The sequence below is a fragment of the Pinus tabuliformis genome, chromosome 3_1, assembly GCF_031772625.1.
Source record: "Pinus tabuliformis cultivar Carrire ecotype Pingquan chromosome 3_1, CPIR1, whole genome shotgun sequence".
Lineage (NCBI taxonomy): Eukaryota > Viridiplantae > Streptophyta > Pinopsida > Pinales > Pinaceae > Pinus > Pinus tabuliformis.
The window spans coordinates 852250719-852264639 of NC_142301.1; the positions used below are offsets into that span (position 1 = coordinate 852250719).

At 37.4% G+C, this 13921-nt stretch overlaps 1 pseudogene; it reads left to right on the top strand.

Annotated features, from left to right (window-relative positions):
• The first annotated feature begins 6488 nt into the window (after positions 1-6488).
• LOC149190216 (chalcone synthase pseudogene) lies at positions 6489-7804 on the top strand (annotated as a pseudogene).
• Positions 7805-13921: the final 6117 nt, after the last annotated feature.

Consider the following 13921-nt stretch of genomic DNA (forward strand, 5'->3'; position numbering starts at 1 on the left):
GTGAAGTAGCAAAGATTGGTCTTATATCAATGTCATGATCTAACCATTCTTCATTTTCAACTTCTATCATTGTTTTTGTAGGTGGATATAGTGTGAATTTCTTTGTTGAGCTCCCATCAGAAATAAACATATCACCAGATCTACAACTTATAAAACCATCGGTTGTAGCTAGCCATGGTCTTCCTAGAATCAATGGATGTCCTCCTAAGTTATTATTAGGTGTTAAAATCATTCATATATTCCCAAGAACCTAAGGATACATATATATCTTCTAATACACCATCGGGTTTGATTACAGATTTATCTGACAATTGTAATAGTGTAAGTGTATATTGAAGATTAGAAAGTTTTAATTGATTCATAATTGATTTACTCATGATGTTTATAGCTGCCCCTAGATCAATCAATGTATTTGGTATCTCTACACCATTGATGTGTGTTTTCACAATGAGACTTCTCGGATCAAGATATTTCTGAATTGTTGTTTTACCCATCATGATAAGTACAATTTTTCTGACTAGTTGGACTATTTTGACTTCTTTTCTTTTCCTTCCTGGTCTTTTTATACTTAATTCCGTGTTTGTCTTTGCAAAAATTAGTATTTTCTTAATGTATTGTAGCAAAGGGATTTTTTGCAAACATTCTTCAGTTCATCTAACATGTCATAATCAAACAATAAAATATGTTTTTCTACCCCTTTATCAATTTTTAATCTCTCAGGAAAAGGTGTTTTCGAAACAAATACTAAAGGTTGTGCAATAATAAGAGTTGAGTTATTTGAATGTGTTTGATTAACTTGTTTTTGAGTATTTTCTTTTTCATTGAGAGACTTCTCTTCTTCAAATATCTTTTCCTTTTCACTTTCCTGAATAACAACTGATGGGGACTTTTTCTCTAATATTCTTCCAGATCTATGTTGAACATTGTTTAGATCTAGTGGAGTTATCACGTAAGTTTTGAAATTTTGTCCTTCCATATTGTAAACAGGTTGTGAATTTTTATTATTATTTGGATTTGGAAGTGGTTGGGCAAGCAATTGGTTTGGGCTTTGAGGAAATGGTAATGAAAGTTGTGGATTCAAATTGTGGGGTTGAGTTTGTTGAACTAGCTGAGGATAATATTGTGGAGGAAAAGTAGGGTATGATTGTTGAAATGTGGAAATTGAGGATATTAATGGTACTTTCCATAAGGATTTTTCCATCCTTATGACCAAGGTTGTGGCCAATATTTCCAAGGAATTGGGGTAGTCCAATTATTTTGAGATGGTTGTGAAAATGGTTGAGTGTTGAAACCTTGAGTTGTATTTGGTTGTGGATTTTTCCAGGGTCTTTTAGCAATAAAACAAAGAGGGTGTACCTTATTTGGTACTCCTTCTTCTTGATAGACATCTTTAATACTTGGTATTGAGGGACATTCTTTTGTATCATGATTTTCTGCACATATAATACAAGTTTCTACACTCTTTAAATCAAGAGGACATTTTCTCGAGGCATGTTTCTTTCTGCACTCAGGGGAAAAAATGGACAATGCAACATTTTTAGCTTTTTGTTTGTTTTGTATTTTAAGGGTGTCAATTTGTTCACTAAGACTCCCTATAAAAATTGTTTTAAAATTATTAAGCAAATTACCTAATTCTACTCTACTTACTGTCCCATCTGGAGATTTATTAATCCTTGATAAAAAAAGATCTCTTGGATTTTTCAAGGTCTTTGCTTTGTCTCTTGAAATGTGTATGCATAAATCACAAATTTCTCCAAGTGAAAACTGAGAAATGTCTCCCTTACCCATTAGATTTAGAAGATCAATCCACTCATCTCTAATGGATTTCAGTAAGAGAGCTTTCAAAGTTTCCTCATCTAGATTATTCATTTTTTCCCTTTTAACATTATAAGAAAATCTTTCAACGAAGTCTTCAAAATTTTTATCTTCTTTTTGTACCATTTTAAAGACTTCATCCTTAATATTATGGGGCATATAGTAGTCCTTCTATTTCTCTAAGAATGTAGTTTTCATTTGTTCCCATGTTCATATGGAATTTATTCCTAAACTCATAAACCATTTTAATGCTGCATCTTTAAGGGTTGTAGGGAATAATTTCAACTTTTGAGCATCATGTAGATAATCATATGATCTACACAAAACTTCAAATTCAAAGAGAAATGTTTCAGGATCTTCACTCCTTAGTCCATGAATGTTTGGAAAGATAGAGGGTAAGATATTTTTCATTGTCACAGTTGTATCTTTATCGAGGATAGGAAGTCCAAAGGGTTCTAGATTTATATCTTCTCTCCTCCCTCTTCCTCTTCCTCCACCTCTTCCACCTCCCCTATTTCCTCCTCTTCCTCCTCCAATCCTAGGTTGTTCACCATTCAAATTATGTACCTCTCCTTCCCCTTCTCTAGCCATTGTAGATTCCTCAGAACTAATATAGTGTTCGGGTTCCAAAATTGGTTTTCAATTTCCTCTAGTTCCTTTGGTTCTTCTATCAATGGTTTGTTAAAATATGTTTCTTCTTCCTGTTCTTCAGCAGGAACTTCCAACTCCTAAGCTATAAGTTGTTCTCTAGTTGAAGATACGAAAATTACTCCTATTGCTAGAGATATGGGATATTCTTCTTCTATTATGGCTTTTTTTGATGAAGTTGATGAATCTCCAGGTTGAATTTAAGATCTTAATACCTCAAGGAGTTTGTGTTTTCCTGTTATGGATGGAATTCGAGTTTGTGTGGGTGGTGTGGCACTACAAGGTCGTGGTGGGGTGAGTTATGTTGTTGGATTAAACTCTTTCTGCTACCTACAAATATACCCCTTGAGTCTCTTTCCCTATGCATATCATGTTTTTTTTTTAAATTTATTAAAATGAAAAAAGCTAATACTTCTATTTACACTTCCCCGGAAAGGGTGTCAAAATGTTTCTCAATATAATTGTCTTAAATTGCTACATAAATTATCGACCGAAGTTGGTAAACTTATGAAGTGAAAGTGCATTATATATTCTAGAAGTCCTTCTTATTAAATCATATTATTAATGTACATGATTGAGTTATTGAAAATTACTTCTAAAAATGTTTTTCATTTCTATGTTACTCTTCAAAGAAAATGGATTTAATATATTAAATATTCCTAAAATTTCCTCACTCCTTTCTAATGAAATAAAAATTGCTCTTCACACATTGAAACTTAAAGCAAACTCACACTATCTCATTAAGAAAAATTAATTGATCTATTGCAATACAAATTTAATCTCTAAAAAAACCAAAATTATTCATCAACATTCTAGCAATCCTTTGCATAAAAACCAAAATGGAAATCACACATTTACTTATTATCAATCACTCATGCTTTGAAATGAAAACCATAAAGAAATCACACATGCTTTTAAATGAAATATTGAAAAATGAAAACCATAAGGAAATCACTTAAGCTCTGAAATAAAACACTCGGAAATTATAAAGAAATCTATGAAAAACGATTACACTACCATTAGCATCATTATAAATCAACTTGAAAAATGATTGATTAGTGAAATCTTGCTATCGCTATGTGATTGAAATCAAAACTATAGAACGATTATAAAACTTATGAATAACTGCAACAAACGATAAAGAAAAGATATAAAAATGCAAAACCTTCACTATTTGCAGGGGCCCTCCACAAATAGGCGTTCATAGAACTTAAATAGAATAGTCAGATACGCATCAGCGCTTCGTTCTTCATTAATAGATAAAACATAGTTTGAAACAATACTTTTGCATATATATAAAATTAACCTTTTGTTCATGTTTGTTGCACGGTATTTATAAAAGACCGTGTCAATAACTGTTTGAGGCTTTTACGTCAACCTTAGCTAAAAAAGTTCTAAATTAAGCTTCTAACAAATATCAAGATATCATTGCTCACGATTCCTATTTGGCAAAGAAAATCGTGAAGCGCAGGAATTTCATACTCTCTCCCCTGTTCAGCAACCAAGTTGACTTTACCCTTTGACCACGCAATTGAACAATTCTTTGATGATCTGGTTTGGATGAATATGAAAAAATCATTAAAGGGGTCAATCTCCACTTGTCCATGTCTTTCTCCTATTAGCTAGCACGTTCGACCCTGGTAAACCTTGGAGTTGGATATAAAAACATAGATTAGCTACAGAATCATGTGAATTTGGTAACTAATACAAATATTAACTCAATAATAAGGAACACTATTAAATATGAAATATAATACGAGTAAATACCTTACCATGTCAAAAACATTGTAGTTTGATGCCTATTGAGTTGATGATGATGGTCAAAGAAAGGAAAAATAGGTAAGAGAGAGTGTCAAAATAAAGCAATCATGAGGCTCAACAGCTGATTTCAAAGAAGCCATGAAAAGTGAGTTTGAAATGACTAACTTAGGGTTGTTAAGGTATTTTTGGGGCATAGAATTGAAGCAAGTAGAAAATGGTATTTTTATTTCCCAAGCAAAGCATGTAGTAGACATTTTGGAGAGGTTTAATATGCATAACAAGAAGCCCACACCAAATCTAACTGTCATGGGGTTGAAGTTGAGCAAAGAAGATTGTAGCAGCAATGTCAATCTGAAATTATACAAAAGTATGGTGAGAATTTTGTTACATTTGAAAACAACTAGGTCGGATATAATTTATGCAGCAAGTTTGGTGTCAAGGATCATGTAGACACCCAAGGAGACACATTGGCAAGCAACCAAAAGGATTCTAAGCCATGTCAATGGGACAAAGGAGTATGGTATTTCGTACACCGCAACAAATAATTTTAGGCTGTTTGGTTACACTTATAGTGACCAGGCAGGAAGTGTCAATGACAAAAAGAGCACGTCAGGATATGTTTTTCATTGGGTTCAAGAGCCATTTCATGGGCCTCCAAGAAGCAACCAATAGTGTCATTTTCAACAACAGAAGTTGAATATGTCACCGCAAGATCAACAACGTGTCAAGCACTTTGGATGATAAGAATGTTGAGGGATTTATGCCACGACCAAGAGTGAACAACAACTATTTTGTATGACAACAATCTCCAATTGCATTATCAAATAATTATGTTTTTCACAAGAGGACCAAGCACATTGATGGTAAATATCATTTTAATAGAGAGTTGATTAACAATGGTGGAATTGTTGATTAACAATGGTGGAATTGTGTTGTAGCACGGCAAGTCACAGGAACAGTTAGCTGACATTTTCACAAAGCCATTGGCACGTGAAAATTTTGTTTGGAACAGTTAGCTGACATTTTCACAAAGCCATTGGCACGTGAAAATTTTGTTTATCTCAGAGATTGTTTGGGAATTTTCAATCGCGATAATTGTGATTAAGGGGGAGTGTTGGAAAATTAATCCCAACCACTACATTAAATACACTGCAACAACCATACTTTCCAAGTAGATTTTGTTTGGAGATTGTGGATTTTTGTTTGCAAGCTGAAGGACAAATTAAATGAAGTTCTTAGATAGGAATACAAATTCTCCATTTAGTAACACACGATTAATTAAGAAGGAATATGTATTTAATAAAGGGTTGGGAAAAACATATGGGCAAACATTCACTTCGCAACTGTTATTTGTATTCTGCAACAAGTACAGGCTCAGAAGAATTATGTTTTAGTACAATCACCCATCCTAAGTTTTAAATGTTTTTTCTCTGTCATGTATTAATGTGTTAAAACTTGTATTTTTTAATATACATGTGAATAATTCTTTAGTTTAGTCGAGGGTGTAAGTTTGAGAGGTCAACAAGAAAAAATCATGGAGCAAATTTTGGTGGGGGCGTGAAAACAATTTGTTACGGGGTTTTACAAAGAGTTACTTTGCAACTCCTCGTGAATGTAAATGGCAGTAAGAATACTTGTTTTACTCTTGTTTTACTTGGTGAAGGAGTCGTAGTCTCCATATGGGAGGTCAACAAGAAAAAATCATGGAGCAAATTTTGGTGGGCGCGTGAAAACAATTTGTTACGGGGTTTTACAAAGAGTTACTCTGCAACTCCTCGTGAATGTAAATGGCAGTAAGAACACTTGTTTTACTTGGTGAAGGAGTCGTAGTCTCCATATGAATGTATTTCATGTATTAGAATTATAATCCAAAGTTTTATTGTGTTTCTCCCAAACTTTGTTTTATTATGTTCTACTGTGAGTTAAATTTTTGTGTTTTTAGCTCCATTTAAGTTGTGATTTGATCTCCACAACTGAATTAAAAAGAGACTCCTTCCCTAAAATCTTTCACATCTCCCTTTCTTTGCTCCTTACCTTCACACTTTAACCTAGACATGAATTCTCTCTGCCTTCCTTTCTTTTCTCTGAAGTGGACCACGATCCCTTACTTGGCAAGGGAATTGGGGACCACGTGCTTGTTGGACCTTGTGCTATGTAACTCAATCCCTTCAACATTCATTCCTCAAGTAAGAATGCAGGCATCGGTTGCATCTCACATAAAGCTCGCCTCTTTGTTGCTTACTACACGAGCACAACGAACAAGCATGCCTTGGAGTTTGGGTTTGGATTTAGAGGCATTCAGGAATGCTAAAGGGAAGATGGTGTCACCACCATCCTCGTTTTAGGCATTGCCAATCCCCCTAATTCCAACGAAGTAACCCCGATTACTACTTCCGCATCACCCACAGCGAGCATATAACAGAGCTCAAGCAAAAATTCCGACGAATGTGTAAGAACTAAATTCCAACTAATCTCTATCTCAATCTCAATTTCAGTCGTCTAAATCATATGCGATGGTAGCCTTAATCAGAAATGGAATTATAATCACGTGTGTGTTTGTCTTTCGGGTGAAAAATCAGGAATAAAGAAGAGATATATGTACTTTACAAAGGAATTTTGAAGGCGAATCCCAATTTATGCAACTACATGGCACCATCGTTGGACACACGACAGGGCATGGTTGTAGTGGAGGTTCCCAAGCTTGGAAAAGAAGCGGCCGACAAGGCCATCAAGGAATGGGGGCAGCCCAAATCCAATATCACTCATGTCATTTTCTGCACTGCTAGTGGGGTTCATATGCCTGGAGTCAATTATCAGCTAACAAAGCTTTTGGGTATTCGCTCTAGAGCATTAAGAGAGCCGTGATGTACCAACAGGGCTTCTTCTCTGGAGGCACGGTTATCCACCTCGCCAAAGATCTGGCAGAGAACAACTAAGGAACTCGGGTTCTGTTCGTCTCAGCGAAATCATGGTCGTTACCTTTCGTGGCCCCTCCAACACTCACCTCGACAGCATGGAGTTCCCAGACCATTCTTCCCGATAGTAGTAGAGCCATCAATGGTCACCTAAGAGAGGCAAACCTTACCTTCCACGTTCTTAAATATTTTCCTGGGCTCATCTCCAACAACATAGAAAAGAGTTTGGTGGACACCTTCTAGCAGTTCAGAATTTTCGAATGAACCAATTATTTTGGATCGCCCACCTAGGAGACCTTTCCATTCTGGATTAGGTGGAGGAAACGCTGAATCTGGATCGCAAGAAACTGAGAGCAACGAGGAAAGTACTGAGTGAACATGGAAACATGTAGAATTCTTGTGTGCTCTTTATCTTCGACGAGATAACGTAATCGTCTCTGCAGAATGGGTGTTCCACAATCGGAGAGGGATTGGATGTGGGAGTTTTGTTTGGATTCGGGTTGGGCCTCACCGTTGAAATAGTACTCGAGAGCCTTCTTTCACCACACTTATTGAGTAATGCTTCAAGACGGATTCCAAAGAAATATGTGCTTGTAATGTCATCTAATAAAAGAAGTCTGATATGGTTGCATACCCGTAGGGAAAGATATTATGTGTTGTGCTAAAAGTCTCCACTTGAATATTGCTTGAAAATCAAAATATGGTGGTTGTTGTTATTTTTTTTTAAATATGGTAATTTAATCATAATTATCGATATTATTAGTATTTGATTTAGAAATTATGGTTTAATTAAAGGTATAGTCTAATTTATAAATGAAATGATGGTGATACAAGATTTTGATTTTTTGTTGTTTAAAACACATTTTTGAATACATAAATGGAGTGAGTACTTGAAAAACCGTTGGGCTACTTGAATTCTACAAATTAAGCATCTTAAACTCAAGATTTTAAAAATCTCTGCAGGATTTTGATTAAAATTAATGAGAAAAATGCTCTAAAAATAGGCCACCATCTCGTCTATTATCATAGGTTCCATTTCATCTGTTAGCATAGGTTTATTTTAACTTCAGAGTTTTAACTATAGAGACTCATACTCATTTTACTATTGAAATTCATCTCCATTTTTAAGTAGACCTTGTTACAATACCATGGCTAAATAAAATGGTTTGCTAATACTACATGCTAAAAACAAAACATGATTTATGCTTATATGACACATGTTTTGACATATTTTTTAATTAATCAATTTAAGTAAAAGGACAAAAAAGATATAACTACTTTTGAGATAAATCTCATAACTAATGCCTATATGACACATGCTTTGACATTTTTTAACTAATCAATTCAAGTAAAAAAACAAAAAGAATACAAAAGATTTTGAGATAAATCTCATAACTCATACTTATATCACACATGTTTTGACATCTTTTTTAATTAACCAATTTAATTAAAAAACCAAAAAAATATAAGTATTTTTGAAATAAATCACATTCTTTGATTTGTCAATAATATTCCAAAATATTTCTTAAAATATAAATCTGTGTAATAAACTAAAATTCCAAAAACCCTATTTCTTTTTTTGATAAGTAAGAGACGAACCTTCTATTAATCTAGACAAATTACATAATTTACAAAGAGCCCCAGACAGTAGGGGCGACAAAACCATGAACTGAAGCAATCAACAGCCTTACTGGTCAAGACAGGGTACTTACTGCATTCCACAAACTGACCCGCCTGCAACAATACAGGAGGTCACTTAACAAAACAGGTTCGAAACCCTCAGGAAACCAGCAAGAACCAAACCATGCCTATGAGTAAATAGCCCCGACCCATCAGCCAACAAGCAACAAGCCCTGATCCATCCGAGCCGTCGAAAATAGAGTCCCGATCCAATGGCCAACATGGATATCGTGTAGACAAGAAGCAAGGAGGTTAACCGCGCGATGAGAGTGGTTTTCTCTCACCTCTCCTTGCCATGTGTTACCCCCTAAATGGAATCGCATGCATCTGCCCCAAAACCTGATACCACCCATGCCCCACGCGATATACCACTTGTGGTTTTTAGGTTTTGTGTTCGCGGTATCGCTTTAAGTTAGGGGCCCATAGTGGGACCCATAGTGGAGCCCATTATCCCTAGCACCCAGACTTGAAATCAACTCTAGAATGGGTCCACAAGGCCAAATCAGGTCCATGACCCTGAGACAAACAACCCAACCAATCCCAGCTATCGAAACCAATGTCCCAATCCAACAGCGAACAAGGATATCGCACTGCCTAGAAGCTTGGGTGTTAATCACGTGATGAGAGTGGTTTCCCTCACTTCGCGTTGCCACGTGGTGTCCTCTGAGTGGAATCACGCACATTTGCCAAAATATCAAATACCATCTGAGTCCCACGTGATAAACCATTTATGGTTTTGAGTCAATGGTTTCGCGGAGAAAACAACCCGCTCATTGGCCAAACACGGAATGTTCAGCCCATTCCACCAGTCTTTCTGAGCCTTCTGTCTATAGTTGCCAACAAAAAACTGTTGAGCCAAAATCACACAGACAACCCGATCTGTGTCTGTGTCCATCTCGTGACCTTCGTCATTCATCCGAAAGTAAACATAATTGTGGAAAGCTGCCATAGACGTAGACGAATTATGTTATACCATTCTCATCCCTGTCTCCTAACTCCCTTTGGTCAGTTCTGTTCAACCATAGATCCCAATCATTGGTTGCTAGGCATAGACACTCTTCTCTCAGTTTACCTACAGGTACCTGTTCCCAAGCATGCTGAGAATCCCTGTTCTTATTGACCACCCCTTCGTTGGCCAACCGATCTGCAAGCATGTTTGCCTTCCGTCTGACATGAACAAATCTTATCGTTTTAAGAGTTTGCAGATGAGAGTGTATGCGATGAAAAATCTGCATAAGCTTCTAGTGCTTCGACACTTTATCTGGTGAAGTTCCATTGTGAATCCTCTTGGTTGCTCTGATGGTTAGTTCTGAATCTGCTTCAATTATAACATTCTATAAATTAGCTTCCACCATGATCTCCAAGCATTGTTCCAAGGCCAGAAGTTTAGCCATGTTATTGGTGCCCTTTTCCAAGTGGCCATGGAAGATAAATTTTATATGCCCCTGTTGATCTCGCATAGCACCCCCAAAGCCCACTTCCCCTGGATTACCCTTAGAAGCTCCATCAATGTTTACTTTGAGGAAGCCCTGTGGAGGGGGTTGCCAACTGCTAGCCCCTGAGCTTATTGTTCTTACTTCCTTACGAGTTCCTTGAGGAATTATGGATTGTAGACCCAAATTGAGAAGAATGATCTCCTCGTGAGGTAGAGGAGGGTTAGTGGGAATTGACCTTAAAAGGCTTTTGACCATTTCTTTGAGCTGGTTCATGATCTGATTGATTATGTGTTGTGTCTCACTGGGTTTGTTTTTGAAGATTCTCCTGTTGCATTCTTTCCAAACATTCCAAATGACAAAGCCTGGAACTAGCATCCAAGCTTTGTTGATGATTTCATTCTCTGAGAAGTTATTCCTCCAATTTTTCAAGTTGTTGGAGATACTAAGATTGTCCTTATTGGTTTGTTGGAAGCTTGAGGCCACCCAGTTCCATACCGTGGCAGAAAAAGGGTAGAGGTTGAGCAGGTGCTCAATCGTTTCCTCATGTGAGTCGTAGAGGTGACATTTAGAAGGTCCTATGAAGCCTTTCTTAAGGAGGTTTTCCCAAGTTAGTATCTCTCTTTGGTACACTAACTAGATAAATAGCTTTATTTTCATCCAGTGAGAGGTTTTCCAAAGCTTCTTCCAGACTATATCAGTATTGACAAAGTTAAAACTTGTTATTGCCTTTTTTGCCTCTTTGAGGTTAAAGTTTCCTTCATTATTCTTCCCCCATCTTAATTGGTCGGGTGAGGATGAGACCAGAATCCATCTCTGCTCTAAGTCCATGGTGAGAGAATCTGCCATATCCTTCAAAGGACTTTCATTACTGTAATTTAGATCCTTCCATTTCCTCCATTTTCCATTATTACTTCCCTGGTCCCAGAAATCTTGTACCAAGAAGAGATCTTTGTTGTCTGTGTCTCTCTTGAGAGTTGCCTAGTCATTCCTGTTTAAGATTGGTTCCTATTGCCAACTATCCTCCCAGAAACGAGCCTGGTCCCCTGCTCGGATTTCCCAGAAGCAGTGTTGTTGAACAGTGCTTTTGTTCTCCCAAGCAAGGTTCCAACTATGTGACCCCCTAATTTGTCCTGACATTATGATGTGATCCTTTTCCTGCCAGTATTTGGTGTATTTTTGTTTCCAAATCTTGGCCCATGGGGCATTTGGCTCCTTAATCCATCGCCACCACAATTTAGCTCCCAAACCTTTGTTTAGAGTCTCTGAATCATGCAGCCCCAAGCCACCATGGCTTTCAGGCTTACAGAGCTTGTCCCGGGAAATTAAAGGCCACTTTTTATTTTATTCCCCTCTGCCCCGCAGAAAGTCCCTTTGAATTTTCCTTATCTACTGCTTGATACCTTGAGGAGCAGCGATGGCTGCAAACATTAAGATGGGAATGGCCTGCAATACCGCCTGAGTGAGCACAAGTCGCCCTGCTAAGTTTAGAGCTCTGTATGTCCATTTACTTATTTTGTCCTAAAGTTTATTCAAAATAGGTTCCCATATTTTCTTGCTTAGAGGGTTATAAGTAAGAGTAATGCCAAGATATTTGGAAGGCAGTTGTTCCATTTGAAAACCAAGAATCTTGGTAATGTTTCTCTATATAGCAATATTAGTGTTAAAGAAAAAAACTTTGGACTTGTTTTGGCTTACCTATGTACCTGCGGTCATAGCAAAATCGTCCAATATTTCTTTTATTTCCCTTGCCACTCTAACTGTGTGTATGCCCTGCAACATAGTATCATCCACAAATTGTTGATGAGTGTTAGCCTCTCCATCCGGGGTGAGCCTGATCCCTTGAATTTGACCTTCAGCATTTGCCATTTTGATTGCCCTACCTAGCCCTTCCATCATGAGGACAAAGAGGAAAGGTGAGAGCGGATCTCCTTGCTTGAACCCTCTGGAAGGTGTGAAAGTTTTTGAAGGAGCTCCATTGAGTAGAATGGAAAAGTTGTCCATGGTGACTAGTGCCATAATCCATCTTATCTAGTTTTGGTCAAATCCATATGCTTTAAGAATAGCTCTTATATAAGACCAGCTGAGTTTATCATAGGGTTTCGCAAGGTCCAACTAAATTATCATCCCTGCTTACTTGTTGCTTTTGAGTGAGTGTACCACCTCATATGCTTGGATGATTTTGTTGAGAATTTGTCTGCCCTCCACATAGCTTGTTTGCTCTTCCGATATGAGGGTAGGTAGCAAGGGCTTGAGTCTATTGGCTATCACTTTGGAGATGATTTTATACACCACATTACATAAGGCTCTGGGCCTGAATCCATCCGGAGTCATAGCATTTTACTTTTTGGGGATTAAAGCTATGAAGGAAGCATTAAGTGCTTTCAGAACCTTTTTATTTCTTCTTGAGTCTTCCACAACCTCAAGGATATCCTATTTAACTGTATTCCAACAGGATTTGAAGAAATCAACATTGAAACCTTCTGAATCCTGGTGCTTTTCCACTTTGCATTTCCTTGATCACCTCACTAATCTCCTCTTCCAAGACTAGCCGGTTGAGATTATGGTTGTCTTCTCTGGTGACCAACTTGGGAATGTACTGTGTGAACTAAGCAATGTACCTATATCTATCCTCCATAGGCTCCTTTGCAATGTTAAAAAAGTGTTGAACTAGGTTCGATTCCATATCCTTGTGAGAGACCAGTTCAATACCCTAAGAATCCTTAATTTTTGTGATTCTATTATGCGCCCTGTGGGCCATAGTGGATTTGTGGAAGAACTTGGTATTTCTTTCTCCCTCTTTAATCCATTGAATCCTGGATTTCTGTCTCCAGAAAGTTTCCTCTTGTAGGCAACGATCCTCCCATTCTCCCTGCAAAGTGTTAGTTAGTTTTTGCCTTTCCTCATTGAAGCCCTCTGAGATATTGATCTGATTGACTTCTTGGAGTTTTTGCTCAGTTTCAATTCTAGCCTTGATGATATCTCCAAATTCCTCTTTGTTCCAATTCTTGAGTTTGAATTTAATGTATTTCAGTCTTTGCTGAAGCATGTACATCTTAGTACCTTGAATGTTCAAATCCTCCTTCCACCATTTGTCAATGTTGCTGGTAAAATTGGGGTGCGAGAGCCAGGCATTTTCGAATCTGAAAGGCCTATTTCTCGGAGTGCCCATAAAGGTAGCTTCTAGCTGAACTGGCCAATGATCCGAACCTCCAAAGGGCAAAATGGACGCTGTGATGGCTGGTCCTGTTAGGAGGAGATCCTCAAAAACAATAAATCTATCAAGTTTTGACGCCACTTGGGATGCCCCTAACCTTCTGTTGTTCCAAGTGAAGGTTCCATTTATTTTCTCTGTATCTACTAGTCCCATGTTCATGATGAAATCCTAGAAAGCTTCAGAATCTCTACCTAGCTGTCTGGTGCCTCCTTTTTTTTCTGAAAGAGATCTTATCATATTGAAATCACCTGCAACTATCCAAGGAATACTGGGATGTCATGCTCTGAGACCTTCCAGGGAGGCAAGAAGCTTGAGTTTATCTGCTTGCTATTGAGGTCCATAAACATTTGTTATCATGTAAGTCTCTTTGTCACCTAAAGGACTACACATCAAAGAAAGATATTTCCTGGACGCTTCAGCATCCATGATTCCAAATTTCTATGGATCCCACA